The sequence below is a fragment of the Rhinoderma darwinii genome, chromosome 3 (genome assembly GCF_050947455.1).
Source record: "Rhinoderma darwinii isolate aRhiDar2 chromosome 3, aRhiDar2.hap1, whole genome shotgun sequence".
Classification (NCBI taxonomy): Eukaryota; Metazoa; Chordata; class Amphibia; order Anura; family Rhinodermatidae; genus Rhinoderma; species Rhinoderma darwinii.
In genome coordinates, this window is record NC_134689.1 from 415497951 (window position 1) to 415510820 (window position 12870).

General features: G+C 37.9%; 17 non-coding genes across 17 annotated transcripts; all 17 read left to right on the forward strand.

The window, feature by feature from the left end:
• Window positions 1-44: 44 nt before the first annotated feature.
• On the forward strand, window positions 45-116 carry TRNAQ-UUG (transfer RNA glutamine (anticodon UUG)). Its single transcript has one exon. It is a non-coding gene; the product is annotated as a tRNA-Gln (tRNA).
• Window positions 117-733: 617 nt separating this feature from the next.
• TRNAQ-UUG (transfer RNA glutamine (anticodon UUG)) lies at window positions 734-805 on the forward strand. The gene has a single exon. It is a non-coding gene; the product is annotated as a tRNA-Gln (tRNA).
• A 617-nt stretch (window positions 806-1422) lies between these two features.
• Window positions 1423-1494, forward strand: TRNAQ-UUG (transfer RNA glutamine (anticodon UUG)). The gene has a single exon. It is a non-coding gene; the product is annotated as a tRNA-Gln (tRNA).
• A 555-nt stretch (window positions 1495-2049) lies between these two features.
• Window positions 2050-2121, forward strand: TRNAQ-UUG (transfer RNA glutamine (anticodon UUG)). Its single transcript has one exon. It is a non-coding gene; the product is annotated as a tRNA-Gln (tRNA).
• Window positions 2122-2676: 555 nt separating this feature from the next.
• Window positions 2677-2748, forward strand: TRNAQ-UUG (transfer RNA glutamine (anticodon UUG)). Its single transcript has one exon. It is a non-coding gene; the product is annotated as a tRNA-Gln (tRNA).
• A 617-nt stretch (window positions 2749-3365) lies between these two features.
• TRNAQ-UUG (transfer RNA glutamine (anticodon UUG)) lies at window positions 3366-3437 on the forward strand. The gene has a single exon. It is a non-coding gene; the product is annotated as a tRNA-Gln (tRNA).
• A 617-nt stretch (window positions 3438-4054) lies between these two features.
• Window positions 4055-4126, forward strand: TRNAQ-UUG (transfer RNA glutamine (anticodon UUG)). Its single transcript has one exon. It is a non-coding gene; the product is annotated as a tRNA-Gln (tRNA).
• A 617-nt stretch (window positions 4127-4743) lies between these two features.
• TRNAQ-UUG (transfer RNA glutamine (anticodon UUG)) lies at window positions 4744-4815 on the forward strand. Its single transcript has one exon. It is a non-coding gene; the product is annotated as a tRNA-Gln (tRNA).
• Window positions 4816-5432: 617 nt separating this feature from the next.
• TRNAQ-UUG (transfer RNA glutamine (anticodon UUG)) lies at window positions 5433-5504 on the forward strand. Its single transcript has one exon. It is a non-coding gene; the product is annotated as a tRNA-Gln (tRNA).
• A 617-nt stretch (window positions 5505-6121) lies between these two features.
• Window positions 6122-6193, forward strand: TRNAQ-UUG (transfer RNA glutamine (anticodon UUG)). The gene has a single exon. It is a non-coding gene; the product is annotated as a tRNA-Gln (tRNA).
• Window positions 6194-6810: 617 nt separating this feature from the next.
• On the forward strand, window positions 6811-6882 carry TRNAQ-UUG (transfer RNA glutamine (anticodon UUG)). Its single transcript has one exon. It is a non-coding gene; the product is annotated as a tRNA-Gln (tRNA).
• Window positions 6883-7499: 617 nt separating this feature from the next.
• On the forward strand, window positions 7500-7571 carry TRNAQ-UUG (transfer RNA glutamine (anticodon UUG)). The gene has a single exon. It is a non-coding gene; the product is annotated as a tRNA-Gln (tRNA).
• Window positions 7572-8188: 617 nt separating this feature from the next.
• TRNAQ-UUG (transfer RNA glutamine (anticodon UUG)) lies at window positions 8189-8260 on the forward strand. Its single transcript has one exon. It is a non-coding gene; the product is annotated as a tRNA-Gln (tRNA).
• A 617-nt stretch (window positions 8261-8877) lies between these two features.
• TRNAQ-UUG (transfer RNA glutamine (anticodon UUG)) lies at window positions 8878-8949 on the forward strand. Its single transcript has one exon. It is a non-coding gene; the product is annotated as a tRNA-Gln (tRNA).
• A 617-nt stretch (window positions 8950-9566) lies between these two features.
• TRNAQ-CUG (transfer RNA glutamine (anticodon CUG)) lies at window positions 9567-9638 on the forward strand. Its single transcript has one exon. It is a non-coding gene; the product is annotated as a tRNA-Gln (tRNA).
• Window positions 9639-10939: 1301 nt separating this feature from the next.
• On the forward strand, window positions 10940-11011 carry TRNAQ-UUG (transfer RNA glutamine (anticodon UUG)). Its single transcript has one exon. It is a non-coding gene; the product is annotated as a tRNA-Gln (tRNA).
• Window positions 11012-12300: 1289 nt separating this feature from the next.
• TRNAQ-UUG (transfer RNA glutamine (anticodon UUG)) lies at window positions 12301-12372 on the forward strand. The gene has a single exon. It is a non-coding gene; the product is annotated as a tRNA-Gln (tRNA).
• The last annotated feature ends 498 nt before the right edge of the window (window positions 12373-12870 follow it).

Sequence of the window (12870 nt, forward strand, 5' to 3'; positions counted from 1 at the left end):
CTGCCTGTTTAGTAGAAATATCCAAACCTCCTTCTATTGTCAAGGGTTCCATGGTGTAATGGTTATCACTCTGGACTTTGAATCCAGCAATCCGAGTTCAACTCTCGGTGGGACCTTGCCACAGTTTACTTCCTTCTGAGTGTAGTACCTTTTCAATGAGTATTGTATTGATAGTGCTTGTTGTACGCCATAAACACGATTTAGCAACACAAATGTTTTTTATAATATTCTCTCGTAGAGATAATTAAACGAATGGAATTGAGGGCATATAAAATCAACAAATTTAAAGGGTCTTTTTATGGCATGTAATGCAAACACTGGCTCTACTTGCAGCTCGTAGGGTGTTCAGTACAGACAGACCTTGGAAATTAGTATGATCCACATTGTACATTATCCAAATGGAAACTAATTTACAGTCTTTCTGCCTTGGCAGTAGCTGCCTGACACTGGTTACTACCGTTAACTTTTCAGTCAACTGAAATTCATAAATTTATTTCCCAGTTTTTTCCCATTGAGTTGGTAATAGTATTTTCCCTTTCTAAATGCAGGGTTCTAGCTTTTGTTATATAACCGCAATAGAAAATAATTGTACATCTTGGTGATCATGCAGGCACAGAAGCTATGCCCTCTTGATTATTGTGGGAGGTCGACTTTGATTGATAGCCGACCCTTTATTGTAATTACACGTACTGCCTGTTTAGTAGAAATATCCAAACCTCCCTCTATTGTCAAGGGTTCCATGGTGTAATGGTTATCACTCTGGACTTTGAATCCAGCAATCCGAGTTCAACTCTCGGTGGGACCTTGCCACAGTTTACTTCTTTCTGAGTGTAGTACCTTTTCAATGAGTATTGTATTGATAGTGCTTGTTGTACGCCATAAACACGATTTAGCAACACAAATGTTTTTTATAATATTCTCTCGTAGAGGTAATTAAACGAATGGAATTGAGGGCATATAAAATCAACAAATTTAAAGGGTCTTTTTATGGCATGTAATGCAAACACTGGCTCTACTTCCAGCTCGTAGGGTGTTCAGTACAGACAGACCTTGGAAATTAGTATGATCCACATTGTAGATTATCCAAATGGAAACTAATTTACAGTCTTTTTGCCTTGGCAGTAGCTGCCTGACACTGGTTACTACCCTTAACTTTTCAGTCAACTGAAATTCATAAATTTATTTCCCAGTTTTTTCCCATTGAGTTGGTAATAGTATTTTCCCTTTCTAAATGCAGGGTTCTAGCTTTTGTTATATAACCGCAATAGAAAATAATTGTACATCTTGGTGATCATGCAGTCACAGAAGCTATGCCCTCTTGATTATTGTGGGAGGTCGACTTTGATTGATAGCCGACCCTTTATTGTAATTACACGTACTGCCTGTTTAGTAGAAATATCCAAACCTCCCTCTATTGTCAAGGGTTCCATGGTGTAATGGTTATCACTCTGGACTTTGAATCCAGCAATCCGAGTTCAACTCTCGGTGGGACCTTGTTGTACGCCATAAACACGATTTAGCAACACAAATGTTTTTTATAATATTCTCTCGTAGAGATAATTAAACGAATGGAATTGAGGGCATATAAAATCAACAAATTTAAAGGGTCTTTTTATGGCATGTAATGCAAACACTGGCTCTACTTCCAGCTCGTAGGGTGTTCAGTACAGACAGACCTTGGAAATTAGTATGATCCACATTGTAGATTATCCAAATGGAAACTAATTTACAGTCTTTTTGCCTTGGCAGTAGCTGCCTGACACTGGTTACTACCCTTAACTTTTCAGTCAACTGAAATTCATAAATTTATTTCCCAGTTTTTTCCCATTGAGTTGGTAATAGTATTTTCCCTTTCTAAATGCAGGGTTCTAGCTTTTGTTATATAACCGCAATAGAAAATAATTGTACATCTTGGTGATCATGCAGTCACAGAAGCTATGCCCTCTTGATTATTGTGGGAGGTCGACTTTGATTGATAGCCGACCCTTTATTGTAATTACACGTACTGCCTGTTTAGTAGAAATATCCAAACCTCCCTCTATTGTCAAGGGTTCCATGGTGTAATGGTTATCACTCTGGACTTTGAATCCAGCAATCCGAGTTCAACTCTCGGTGGGACCTTGTTGTACGCCATAAACACGATTTAGCAACACAAATGTTTTTTATAATATTCTCTCGTAGAGATAATTAAACGAATGGAATTGAGGGCATATAAAATCAACAAATTTAAAGGGTCTTTTTATGGCATGTAATGCAAACACTGGCTCTACTTCCAGCTCGTAGGGTGTTCAGTACAGACAGACCTTGGAAATTAGTATGATCCACATTGTAGATTATCCAAATGGAAACTAATTTACAGTCTTTTTGCCTTGGCAGTAGCTGCCTGACACTGGTTACTACCCTTAACTTTTCAGTCAACTGAAATTCATAATTTTATTTCCCAGTTTTTTCCCATTGAGTTGGTAATAGTATTTTCCCTTTCTAAATGCAGGGTTCTAGCTTTTGTTATATAACCGCAATAGAAAATAATTGTACATCTTGGTGATCATGCAGTCACAGAAGCTATGCCCTCTTGATTATTGTGGGAGGTCGACTTTGATTGATAGCCGACCCTTTATTGTAAATACACATACTGCCTGTTTAGTAGAAATATCCAAACCTCCCTCTATTGTCAAGGGTTCCATGGTGTAATGGTTATCACTCTGGACTTTGAATCCAGCAATCTGAGTTCAACTCTCGGTGGGACCTTGCCACAGTTTACTTCCTTCTTAGTGTAGTACCTTTTCAATGAGTATTGTATTGATAGTGCTTGTTGTACGCCATAAACACGATTTAGCAACACAAATGTTTTTTATAATATTCTCTCGTAGAGATAATTAAACGAATGGAATTGAGGGCATATAAAATCAACAAATGTAAAGGGTCTTTTTATGGCATGTAATGCAAACACTGGCTCTACTTGCAGCTCGTAGGGTGTTCAGTACAGACAGACCTTGGAAATTAGTATGATCCACATTGTAGATTATCCAAATGGAAACTAATTTACAGTCTTTTTGCCTTGGCAGTAGCTGCCTGACACTGGTTACTACCCTTAACTTTTCAGTCAACTGAAATTCATAAATTTATTTCCCAGTTTTTTCCCATTGAGTTGGTAATAGTATTTTCCCTTTCTAAATGCAGGGTTCTAGCTTTTGTTATATAACCGCAATAGAAAATAATTGTACATCTTGGTGATCATGCAGGCACAGAAGCTATGCCCTCTTGATTATTGTGGGAGGTCGACTTTGATTGATAGCCGACCCTTTATTGTAATTACACGTACTGCCTGTTTAGTAGAAATATCCAAACCTCCTTCTATTGTCAAGGGTTCCATGGTGTAATGGTTATCACTCTGGACTTTGAATCCAGCAATCCGAGTTCAACTCTCGGTGGGACCTTGCCACAGTTTACTTCCTTCTGAGTGTAGTACCTTTTCAATGAGTATTGTATTGATAGTGCTTGTTGTACGCCATAAACACGATTTAGCAACACAAATGTTTTTTATAATATTCTCTCGTAGAGATAATTAAACGAATGGAATTGAGGGCATATAAAATCAACAAATTTAAAGGGTCTTTTTATGGCATGTAATGCAAACACTGGCTCTACTTGCAGCTCGTAGGGTGTTCAGTACAGACAGACCTTGGAAATTAGTATGATCCACATTGTACATTATCCAAATGGAAACTAATTTACAGTCTTTCTGCCTTGGCAGTAGCTGCCTGACACTGGTTACTACCGTTAACTTTTCAGTCAACTGAAATTCATAAATTTATTTCCCAGTTTTTTCCCATTGAGTTGGTAATAGTATTTTCCCTTTCTAAATGCAGGGTTCTAGCTTTTGTTATATAACCGCAATAGAAAATAATTGTACATCTTGGTGATCATGCAGGCACAGAAGCTATGCCCTCTTGATTATTGTGTGAGGTCGACTTTGATTGATAGCCGACCCTTTATTGTAATTACACGTACTGCCTGTTTAGTAGAAATATCCAAACCTCCCTCTATTGTCAAGGGTTCCATGGTGTAATGGTTATCACTCTGGACTTTGAATCCAGCAATCCGAGTTCAACTCTCGGTGGGACCTTGCCACAGTTTACTTCCTTCTGAGTGTAGTACCTTTTCAATGAGTATTGTATTGATAGTGCTTGTTGTACGCCATAAACACGATTTAGCAACACAAATGTTTTTTATAATATTCTCTCGTAGAGATAATTAAACGAATGGAATTGAGGGCATATAAAATCAACAAATGTAAAGGGTCTTTTTATGGCATGTAATGCAAACACTGGCTCTACTTGCAGCTCGTAGGGTGTTCAGTACAGACAGACCTTGGAAATTAGTATGATCCACATTGTAGATTATCCAAATGGAAACTAATTTACAGTCTTTTTGCCTTGGCAGTAGCTGCCTGACACTGGTTACTACCCTTAACTTTTCAGTCAACTGAAATTCATAAATTTATTTCCCAGTTTTTTCCCATTGAGTTGGTAATAGTATTTTCCCTTTCTAAATGCAGGGTTCTAGCTTTTGTTATATAACCGCAATAGAAAATAATTGTACATCTTGGTGATCATGCAGGCACAGAAGCTATGCCCTCTTGATTATTGTGGGAGGTCGACTTTGATTGATAGCCGACCCTTTATTGTAATTACACGTACTGCCTGTTTAGTAGAAATATCCAAACCTCCTTCTATTGTCAAGGGTTCCATGGTGTAATGGTTATCACTCTGGACTTTGAATCCAGCAATCCGAGTTCAACTCTCGGTGGGACCTTGCCACAGTTTACTTCCTTCTGAGTGTAGTACCTTTTCAATGAGTATTGTATTGATAGTGCTTGTTGTACGCCATAAACACGATTTAGCAACACAAATGTTTTTTATAATATTCTCTCGTAGAGATAATTAAACGAATGGAATTGAGGGCATATAAAATCAACAAATTTAAAGGGTCTTTTTATGGCATGTAATGCAAACACTGGCTCTACTTGCAGCTCGTAGGGTGTTCAGTACAGACAGACCTTGGAAATTAGTATGATCCACATTGTACATTATCCAAATGGAAACTAATTTACAGTCTTTCTGCCTTGGCAGTAGCTGCCTGACACTGGTTACTACCGTTAACTTTTCAGTCAACTGAAATTCATAAATTTATTTCCCAGTTTTTTCCCATTGAGTTGGTAATAGTATTTTCCCTTTCTAAATGCAGGGTTCTAGCTTTTGTTATATAACCGCAATAGAAAATAATTGTACATCTTGGTGATCATGCAGGCACAGAAGCTATGCCCTCTTGATTATTGTGTGAGGTCGACTTTGATTGATAGCCGACCCTTTATTGTAATTACACGTACTGCCTGTTTAGTAGAAATATCCAAACCTCCCTCTATTGTCAAGGGTTCCATGGTGTAATGGTTATCACTCTGGACTTTGAATCCAGCAATCCGAGTTCAACTCTCGGTGGGACCTTGCCACAGTTTACTTCCTTCTGAGTGTAGTACCTTTTCAATGAGTATTGTATTGATAGTGCTTGTTGTACGCCATAAACACGATTTAGCAACACAAATGTTTTTTATAATATTCTCTCGTAGAGATAATTAAACGAATGGAATTGAGGGCATATAAAATCAACAAATTTAAAGGGTCTTTTTATGGCATGTAATGCAAACACTGGCTCTACTTGCAGCTCGTAGGGTGTTCAGTACAGACAGACCTTGGAAATTAGTATGATCCACATTGTACATTATCCAAATGGAAACTAATTTACAGTCTTTCTGCCTTGGCAGTAGCTGCCTGACACTGGTTACTACCGTTAACTTTTCAGTCAACTGAAATTCATAAATTTATTTCCCAGTTTTTTCCCATTGAGTTGGTAATAGTATTTTCCCTTTCTAAATGCAGGGTTCTAGCTTTTGTTATATAACCGCAATAGAAAATAATTGTACATCTTGGTGATCATGCAGGCACAGAAGCTATGCCCTCTTGATTATTGTGGGAGGTCGACTTTGATTGATAGCCGACCCTTTATTGTAATTACACGTACTGCCTGTTTAGTAGAAATATCCAAACCTCCCTCTATTGTCAAGGGTTCCATGGTGTAATGGTTATCACTCTGGACTTTGAATCCAGCAATCCGAGTTCAACTCTCGGTGGGACCTTGCCACAGTTTACTTCCTTCTGAGTGTAGTACCTTTTCAATGAGTATTGTATTGATAGTGCTTGTTGTACGCCATAAACACGATTTAGCAACACAAATGTTTTTTATAATATTCTCTCGTAGAGATAATTAAACGAATGGAATTGAGGGCATATAAAATCAACAAATTTAAAGGGTCTTTTTATGGCATGTAATGCAAACACTGGCTCTACTTGCAGCTCGTAGGGTGTTCAGTACAGACAGACCTTGGAAATTAGTATGATCCACATTGTACATTATCCAAATGGAAACTAATTTACAGTCTTTCTGCCTTGGCAGTAGCTGCCTGACACTGGTTACTACCGTTAACTTTTCAGTCAACTGAAATTCATAAATTTATTTCCCAGTTTTTTCCCATTGAGTTGGTAATAGTATTTTCCCTTTCTAAATGCAGGGTTCTAGCTTTTGTTATATAACCGCAATAGAAAATAATTGTACATCTTGGTGATCATGCAGGCACAGAAGCTATGCCCTCTTGATTATTGTGTGAGGTCGACTTTGATTGATAGCCGACCCTTTATTGTAATTACACGTACTGCCTGTTTAGTAGAAATATCCAAACCTCCCTCTATTGTCAAGGGTTCCATGGTGTAATGGTTATCACTCTGGACTTTGAATCCAGCAATCCGAGTTCAACTCTCGGTGGGACCTTGCCACAGTTTACTTCCTTCTGAGTGTAGTACCTTTTCAATGAGTATTGTATTGATAGTGCTTGTTGTACGCCATAAACACGATTTAGCAACACAAATGTTTTTTATAATATTCTCTCGTAGAGATAATTAAACGAATGGAATTGAGGGCATATAAAATCAACAAATGTAAAGGGTCTTTTTATGGCATGTAATGCAAACACTGGCTCTACTTGCAGCTCGTAGGGTGTTCAGTACAGACAGACCTTGGAAATTAGTATGATCCACATTGTAGATTATCCAAATGGAAACTAATTTACAGTCTTTTTGCCTTGGCAGTAGCTGCCTGACACTGGTTACTACCCTTAACTTTTCAGTCAACTGAAATTCATAAATTTATTTCCCAGTTTTTTCCCATTGAGTTGGTAATAGTATTTTCCCTTTCTAAATGCAGGGTTCTAGCTTTTGTTATATAACCGCAATAGAAAATAATTGTACATCTTGGTGATCATGCAGGCACAGAAGCTATGCCCTCTTGATTATTGTGGGAGGTCGACTTTGATTGATAGCCGACCCTTTATTGTAATTACACGTACTGCCTGTTTAGTAGAAATATCCAAACCTCCTTCTATTGTCAAGGGTTCCATGGTGTAATGGTTATCACTCTGGACTTTGAATCCAGCAATCCGAGTTCAACTCTCGGTGGGACCTTGCCACAGTTTACTTCCTTCTGAGTGTAGTACCTTTTCAATGAGTATTGTATTGATAGTGCTTGTTGTACGCCATAAACACGATTTAGCAACACAAATGTTTTTTATAATATTCTCTCGTAGAGATAATTAAACGAATGGAATTGAGGGCATATAAAATCAACAAATTTAAAGGGTCTTTTTATGGCATGTAATGCAAACACTGGCTCTACTTGCAGCTCGTAGGGTGTTCAGTACAGACAGACCTTGGAAATTAGTATGATCCACATTGTAGATTATCCAAATGGAAACTAATTTACAGTCTTTTTGCCTTGGCAGTAGCTGCCTGACACTGGTTACTACCCTTAACTTTTCAGTCAACTGAAATTCATACATTTATTTCCCAGTTTTTTCCCATTGAGTTGGTAATAGTATTTTCCCTTTCTAAATGCAGGGTTCTATCTTTTGTTATATAACCGCAATAGAAAATAATTGTACATCTTGGTGATCATGCAGTCACAGAAGCTATGCCCTCTTGATTATTGTGGGAGGTCGACTTTGATTGATAGCCGACCCTTTATTGTAATTACACGTACTGCCTGTTTAGTAGAAATATCCAAACCTCCCTCTATTGTCAAGGGTTCCATGGTGTAATGGTTATCACTCTGGACTTTGAATCCAGCAATCCGAGTTCAACTCTCGGTGGAACCTTGCCACAGTTTACTTCCTTCTGAGTGTAGTACCTTTTCAATGAGTATTGTATTGATAGTGCTTGTTGTACGCCATAAACACGATTTAGCAACACAAATGTTTTTTATAATATTCTCTCGTAGAGATAATTAAACGAATGGAATTGAGGGCATATAAAATCAACAAATTTAAAGGGTCTTTTTATGGCATGTAATGCAAACACTGGCTCTACTTCCAGCTCGTAGGGTGTTCAGTACAGACAGACCTTGGAAATTAGTATGATCCACATTGTAGATTATCCAAATGGAAACTAATTTACAGTCTTTTTGCCTTGGCAGTAGCTGCCTGACACTGGTTACTACCCTTAACTTTTCAGTCAACTGAAATTCATAAATTTATTTCCCAGTTTTTTACCATTGAGTTGGTAATAGTATTTTCCCTTTCTAAATGCAGGGTTCTAGCTTTTGTTATATAACCGCAATAGAAAATAATTGTACATCTTGGTGATCATGCAGGCACAGAAGCTATGCCCTCTTGATTATTGTGGGAGGTCGACTTTGATTGATAGCCGACCCTTTATTGTAATTACACGTACTGCCTGTTTAGTAGAAATATCCAAACCTCCCTCTATTGTCAAGGGTTCCATGGTGTAATGGTTACCACTCTGGACTTTGAATCCAGCGATCTGAGTTCAACTCTCGGTGGGACCTTGACACAGTTTACTTCCTTCTGAGTGTAGTACCTCTTCAATGAGTATTGTATTGATAGTGCTTGTTGTACGCCATAAACACGATTTAGCAACACAAATGTTTTTTATAATATTCTCTCGTAGAGATAATTAAACGAATGGAATTGAGGGCATATAAAATCAACAAATTTAAAGGGTCTTTTTATGGCATGTAATGCAAACACTGGCTCTACTTCCAGCTCGTAGGGTGTTCAGTACAGACAGACCTTGGAAATTAGTATGATCCACATTGTAGATTATCCAAATGGAAACTAATTTACAGTCTTTTTGCCTTGGCAGTAGCTGCCTGACACTGGTTACTACCCTTAACTTTTCAGTCAACTGAAATTCATACATTTATTTCCCAGTTTTTTCCCATTGAGTTGGTAATAGTATTTTCCCTTTCTAAATGCAGGGTTCTAGCTTTTGTTATATAACCGCAATAGAAAATAATTGTACATCTTGGTGATCATGCAGGCACAGAAGCTATGCCCTCTTGATTATTGTGGGAGGTCGACTTTGATTGATAGCCGACCCTTTATTGTAATTACACGTACTGCCTGTTTAGTAGAAATATCCAAACCTCCCTCTATTGTCAAGGGTTCCATGGTGTAATGGTTACCACTCTGGACTCTGAATCCAGCGATCTGAGTTCAACTCTCGGTGGGACCTTGCCACAGTATACTTCCTTCTTAGTGTAGTACCTCTTCAATGAGTATAGTATTGATAGTGCTTGTTGTACGCCATAAACACGATTTAGCAACACAAATGTTTTTTATAATATTCTCTCGTAGAGATAATTAAACGAATGGAATTGAGGGCATATAAAATCAACAAATTTAAAGGGTCTTTTTATGGCATGTAATGCAAACACTGGCTCTACTTCCAGCTCGTAGGGTGTTCAGTACAGACAGACCTTGGAAATTAGTATGATCCACATTGTAGATTATCCAAATGGAAACTAATTTACAGTCTTTTTGCCTTGGCAGTAGCTGCCTGACACTGGTTACTACCCTTAACTTTTCAGTCAACTGAAATTCATACATTTATTTCCCAGTTTTTTCCCATTGAGTTGGTAATAGTATTTTCCCTTTCTAAATGCAGGGTTCTAGCTTTTGTTATATAACCGCAATAGAAAATAATTGTACATCTTGGTGATCATGCAGGCACAGAAGCTATGCCCTCTTGATTATTGTGGGAGGTCGACTTTGATTGATAGCCGACCCTTTATTGTAATTACACGTACTGCCTGTTTAGTAGAAATATCCAAACCTCACTCTATTGTCAAGGGCTCCATGGTGTAATGGTTAGCACTCTGGACTTTGAATCCAGCAATCCAAGTTCAACTCTCGGTGGGACCTTGCCACAGTTTATTCCTTCTGAGTGTAGTACCTTTTCAATGAGTATTGTATTGATAGTGTTGTACGCCATAAACACGATTTAGCAACACAAATGTTTTTTATAATATTCTCTCGTAGAGATAATTAAACGAATGGAATTGAGGGCATATAAAATCAACAAATTTAAAGGGTCTTTTTATGGCATGTAATGCAAACACTGGCTCTACTTGCAGCTCGTAGGGTGTTTAGTACAGACAGACCTTGGAAATTAGTATGATCCACATTGTAGATTATCCAAATGGAAACTAATTTACAGTCTTTTTGCCTTGGCAGTAGCTGCCTGACACTGGTTACTACCCTTAACTTTTCAGTCAACTGAAATTCATACATTTATTTCCCAGTTTTTTCCCATTGAGTTGGTAATAGTATTTTCCCTTTCTAAATGCAGGGTTCTAGCTTTTGTTATATAACCGCAATAGAAAATAATTGTACATCTTGGTGATCATGCAGGCACAGAAGCTATGCCCTCTTGATTATTGTGGGAGGTCGACTTTGATTGATAGCCGACCCTTTATTGTAATTACACGTACTGCCTGTTTAGTAGAAATATCCAAACCTCCCTCTATTGTCAAGGGTTCCATGGTGTAATGGTTACCACTCTGGACTTTGAATCCAGCGATCTGAGTTCAACTCTCGGTGGGACCTTGCCACAGTTTACTTCCATCTGAGTGTAGTACCTCTTCAATGAGTATTGTATTGATAGTGCTTGTTGTACGCCATAAACACGATTTAGAAACACAAATGTTTTTTATAATATTCTCTCGTAGAGATAATTAAACGAATGGAATTGAGGGCATATAAAATCAACAAATTTAAAGGGTCTTTTTATGGCATGTAATGCAAACACTGGCTCTACTTCCAGCTCGTAGGGTGTTCAGTACAGACAGACCTTGGAAATTAGTATGATCCACATTGTAGATTATCCAAATGGAAACTAATTTACAGTCTTTTTGCCTTGGCAGTAGCTGCCTGACACTTTTCAGTCAACTGAAATTCATACATTTATTTCCCAGTTTTTTCCCATTGAGTTGGTAATAGTATTTTCCCTTTCTAAATGCAGGGTTCTAGCTTTTGTTATATAACCGCAATAGAAAATAATTGTACATCTTGGTGATCATGCAGGCACAGAAGCTATGCCCTCTTGATTATTGTGGGAGGTCGACTTTGATTGATAGCCGACCCTTTATTGTAATTACACGTACTGCCTGTTTAGTAGAAATATCCAAACCTCCCTCTATTGTCAAGGGTTCCATGGTGTAATGGTTACCACTCTGGACTTTGAATGCAGCGATCTGAGTTCAACTCTCGGTGGGACCTTGCCACAGTATACCTCCTTCTGAGTGTAGTACCTCTTCAATGAGTATAGTATTGATAGTGCTTGTTGTACGCCATAAACACGATTTAGCAACACAAATGTTTTTTATAATATTCTCTCGTAGAGATAATTAAACGAATGGAATTGAGGGCATATAAAATCAACAAATTTAAAGGGTCTTTTTATGGCATGTAATGCAAACACTGGCTCTACTTCCAGCTCGTAGGGTGTTCAGTACAGACAGACCTTGGAAATTAGTATGATCCACATTGTAGATTATCCAAATGGAAACTAATTTACAGTCTTTTTGCCTTGGCAGTAGCTGCCTGACACTGGTTACTACCCTTAACTTTTCAGTCAACTGAAATTCATACATTTATTTCCCAGTTTTTTCCCATTGAGTTGGTAATAGTATTTTCCCTTTCTAAATGCAGGGTTCTAGCTTTTGTTATATAACCGCAATAGAAAATAATTGTACATCTTGGTGATCATGCAGGCACAGAAGCTATGCCCTCTTGATTATTGTGGGAGGTCGACTTTGATTGATAGCCGACCCTTTATTGTAATTACACGTACTGCCAGTTTAGTAGAAATATCCAAACCTCCCTCTATTGTCAAGGGTTCCATGGTGTAATGGTTAGCACTCTGGACTTTGAATCCAGCAATCCGAGTTTAACTCTCGGTGGGACCTTGCCATAGTTTACTTCCTTCTGAATGTAGTACCTTTTCAATGAGGTATTGTATTGATAGTGCTTGTTGTACGCCATAAACACGATTTAGCAACACAAATGTTTTTTATAATATTCTCATGTAAAGATAATTAAACGAATGGAATTGAGGGCATATAAAATCAACAAATTTAAAGGGTCTTTTTATGGCATGTAATGCAAACACTGGCTCTACTTCCAGCTCGTAGGGTGTTCAGTACAGACAGACCTTGGAAATTAGTATGATCCACATTGTAGATTATCCAAATGGAAACTAATTTACAGTCTTTTTGCCTTGGCAGTAGCTGCCTGACACTGGTTACTACCCTTAACTTTTCAGTCAACTGAAATTCATAAATTTATTTCCCAGTTTTTTCCCATTGAGTTGGTAATAGTATTTTCCCTTTCTAAATGCAGGGTTCTAGCTTTGGTTATATAACCGCAATAGAAAATAATTGTACATCTTGGTGATCATGCAGGCA